The sequence below is a fragment of the Cyprinodon tularosa genome, unplaced genomic scaffold, assembly GCF_016077235.1.
Source record: "Cyprinodon tularosa strain WSP-4 unplaced genomic scaffold, ASM1607723v1 ctg318, whole genome shotgun sequence".
NCBI classification, from domain to species: Eukaryota; Metazoa; Chordata; class Actinopteri; order Cyprinodontiformes; family Cyprinodontidae; genus Cyprinodon; species Cyprinodon tularosa.
The window spans coordinates 845674-849996 of NW_024039028.1; the positions used below are offsets into that span (position 1 = coordinate 845674).

The 4323-nt window shown below is 40.0% G+C and overlaps 1 long non-coding RNA gene across 1 annotated transcript; it reads left to right on the forward strand.

Moving 5' to 3' along the window:
* Positions 1 to 1359: 1359 nt before the first annotated feature.
* On the forward strand, positions 1360 to 2644 carry LOC119788486. The gene is made up of 2 exons (XR_005281478.1): positions 1360 to 1589; positions 1735 to 2644. It is a non-coding gene; the product is annotated as an uncharacterized LOC119788486 (long non-coding RNA).
* The last annotated feature ends 1679 nt before the right edge of the window (positions 2645 to 4323 follow it).

Here is a 4323-nt window from a genome sequence, read left to right on the forward strand (position 1 = left end):
TATAGATGTTTGAGATCGGTCTGTTTTTCCAGTGTAGTCCTGTTTCTCTGACTGTGACTGGTTGAATGTGCTCTCTTCATTCCCTGATATGGGAGCTGGCTCAGAGCTCGTCTGCCTGGCTGTGTGTTTCCTGGACGGGGCCACCTTCTACAGCTGCTTTTTGTATCTCTGCTTCTGTCTCCTTGAACCCCAGTCGGCTTCTGCAGATGGCCGCTCACACTGAGCCTGGTTCTGCTGGAGGTTTCATCCTGTTAAAAGGGAGTTTTTCCTCTCCACTGTCGCTACAAGCATGCTTAGAGTAAGGGATTGCATTTGAGTCAATGAGTCGATGCAATCAACTGTTTTTCCTTAGATAGAAAACTTTGTATCAATTTGACTGTATGATCTGGTTGAACTGTAAAATGCCTTAAGATGACATGTGTTTTGAATTGGCGCTATATAAATAAACTGAACTGAATTTAATTGAGTGCCCAAGCATAGCTGTCGAATCTCCCATCTAGCATCACATCGGGTCACCTTAAAATATATTAGCTGTGTACAAGTTTTTCTGTAACAAATATTAAGTGTTGTTTTTTATGTATCAGTTCCTGTGTCATGCAATAAAATGCAAAATAATTGCTTGTGATTTTTTAAAAGTTTTGTTTTGGATTATGTCAGTCAAAGTTGAAGAGTCGCCTATCAATGATAAAATGATGAAAAGCTGCAAAGCCAACAGTGTAACAAATACTTGTTCTCCCCACTGCTTAATTAAAAAAAGCAAATAAATGTTGTGTTTCTACCTTAGCAAATAAAGTAACACCCAGGTGTTATTTCTGGAGAGCATCATTTCTGATCTTTGATATTTCAGACATCATGTTGGAGATTATTTGTTGAACTCAGCAGCTTTTCGGGAACCTCTTGACATTTGTGCAGCAGGAGCTAATACTGGGAGGTTTGGGAGAGAAAAAAAAGAGTTTTTCATTATGTAGGCCATCTTCTAAGCTTTTGTGTTGGAAACAGTAGGAATGAAAGGAGGGGCAGGCACAATGGGAGTAACTCCATAAAACACTGCAGCTGATGTCAGTCAAGAGCAAAATAAAAACAAATACAAGAAAATAACAAAGCTCCCCACCCTTGCACATCTCTTAGTCAGTGTCACATAAAGTGTGATCGGTCTGTCGTTAAATAGATTAGAAACGATTTAATGCGATGAGCAACCAGAGACATCTGAAGGGCTTCACCCTCCTCCTCCTCCTAAAAACCTCTTCCCCTCCAACCGCCTCTAAAAAATAAAATGATTATAGTTATATAAGTTTCCCTCCCACTCCCTCAACACCCTTAGCCATCAGTAGGGATGTTGTCATGGCAACGTCCGCCCCTCCTCTGAACGTCACCATCGGTAGCTGGAGGATGAAGCCGCATGCAGCTCCCGTCTCTCTCAGAGCCTCTCAGAGGGCAGCTGTGATTTGCACCGTCTCACATGCAGGTGGGAACTGCTGCGGCGTGGTGAAACAATCTTCTCATGACTGTTCTGAGTCGCTCCAGCTGCTCCTCGTCTCCCACCCTCCCCATTAGAAGCCAAGGGACCAACTGACCGAGCTCCTCCACAGGTAAGCATGGATCCGTTTGCATTTTTATGCATTAGTTGTTGGCCAGTTTGCCTGGATTACTTGCACATGCATTTAGTAGCCTAATGTGCATTTGAATCTCTCCTCATCCATGTTCTGAACTGTCCTCCTCCTTGTCCTTTACCAGCCGTTATGTCCTGGTTGTTCTTGGACTGGTTCGTGCCCCTCTACCTGCTAGTGTCGGTTCTGGTGCTGGCAGGCTTCGGAGCGTGTCTGTACTTCCTCGAGCCCGGGCTGCAGGACGCCCACAAATGGAGCAACAAAACAATCCGACATCACCCGCTGGTGGCCAGTGTGAACTGCAGAGATGACGATAGCAATGCCCTGATCTGATGGAATGGGTAGCAAAGGACCCATCCAGACTGGGGCGAAGACAGGACATCGAAGGGACAGTCAGGGGAGGGGAGAAGGGGGGGACCTTGCCAGCTAAAAGAGGAGGAAGATGAGGATCATTTATCATTCCAATTTTTCTTTGCTCTCTGTGGGTTTTCCCAGCAGGGATCAGGGAAAGTGTGGCAGACATGCAGGGTCAAAGAATCAGATTCTCATGTGATTCAGAAACATGTTTCCCTTTACTGTTTATAGATCTGATGCCATCCTATATAATTGTGCCAACTTTTTGCATACATTTTGTAATTTGACAATCACATTACGTCCGACACAAAGCCAACTTTTTTCATGCATTTGTTCATAGTAAAGTGAATGACGTAATTCTCCTGCTACTGGGGGAGCTTTTTTTTGTCATCTTTTTTGTAATCTTCTCCCTGATGTCTGCACGGCAGCTGTTGAAATGCATGTGGATAGCTAGTCCTGCTGTGTAAACTGGTGAGACGCTTCTTTAAGTAACTTGCTGTGAATAAATTCCAGAGAGTCCTTCAATATGCCAAGAAAAAAGAAAAGGATGGACCAATGGTACAGAAAAATTGTTTAGTTTGTTTTACTGTGTTTTGATTTTGACGGCATCCTGAGGTAACAATGTAACTGCCTTTTTTGCCTTCTTTGTTCTTACAAAATAAAATCTTTTAATCCATTTAGAACCCTGGTTTTTATGAGTTTGATGTAAGCAATAAAGGGGAAGATTTATGTTCCTATGCAAAAAGTTTCTACAGATATCCTCTGCTTTTGCTTTCTTAGTCTCTTAATTGTTTTGGACAAACTGTCATAATATTAGATGACAGTCGGGGGGTACGCACTGTGTGGTTTTCAAAAATTGTTTCGTCTATTGGGACAAAAACTATCATAAGCAACCATTTAGTATGTTGCTGAATCATAAGTTAACTGTGATTAACTTCAACTTTTAGATCTATAGAACCTTAAAAGGGTTCAACAAATCCTGTCTTGTAAAGAAATTTGCTGCGTAAAAACATTTAAAAAAAACATGCAAACTTTCCTAGGAGTGGCAGCCGAGCAAATTCCTCCAAGAGCTTATCAATGACTTACCCAGGAGGCCATAAACAAACCCAGAATAACAGCTAAAGCACTGCAGGCATCAGTGTTCATCACGCAGCAATAATAAAGGGGGACTGGGGTAAAATGGCATCAATGAGAGAGTTTCAAAACTAAAAAAATGTTGCTTCCAAAAGACAAGACAGAGGTCCATTTCATTGTCCAAAGACATCTTGATAATCTGAACATTTCAGAATCTCGTCCGTCTTTTCTAACTACAACTAATTCTGCCCACGAAAGAAACCCTGAGGCAAAACAGATAACATTGTTTGAAATTGCATTTCCATCTCAATAAATGAAATTGTCATTTAAAAACACTTTTTTTATCACATGAAAAGTCTCCCTATTTCAAATTTATAGATAAGTTATTGATTAATCTGCAAATACTTTACCTTATTCATAAATTTTTATGATGCATAAAACTTATTAGTCATTCAAACATGATATGTTTGCAAAGCCCAATTTGCTTACAAGGTAGTAGCATAGTCTGAAATTATATATAGCAGTAATACTTGATGGAATATATAGTTAAACAGCTTAGGCTTACCAATTATTTAAAAATAGATCAGTTTGTCTCTTTAATTGAGATCTAAAAGGTACAGATTAATTGGTAACATATCTATGAACTATATGTCAGCCACCTAAGGGATGCCACATCTTAAATTGGCACCATTAACTTTTCAGATCATACTAATAATTTGGTTTAAAAAATCTGAGTTATAACAATGACTTTCATTTTTTTTTTTTTTTAAGTGTCCACTTACACTGTGACCCCTGCTGGCATCTGTACAATAAGGATTTCTACATGAAAGGTTTTGTTAAATAACTGCACTAATCAGAGGCTAATGTCTGCATCAGAAAGTATGGTGATTTTGTTTCAATTAAAATTTATTGAATCATTTTAAACCTTGCTGAATTTTTTAATGAATCCAATGTTAATGAACCAAATGTAGTTTTGTATCAGAGAGAAGTAATCTCTTGAATGATCCAACATTTTTGCCTTCTACCACAACCCATCAGTTATCATGAAACCTTGTCCAGAGACCCAAGAAGGCCAAAAGGCCAACAGCTTTTGCTCTTTGTGCACAAACAACTTATCACTCACTCTTGTGTAGTTTTGCTTGAGTTAGTCTCTGATTGCATGCCTGCTTTGTAACTGAACCAGCTGCACACAGGCCACACTCAGACTTCATTGTGTCCAAGGAAGCAAATCAAACAGGACACCACAGTGAGAGGAACAGTGAAAGCTTAGAGAACAAAAATGACGAGA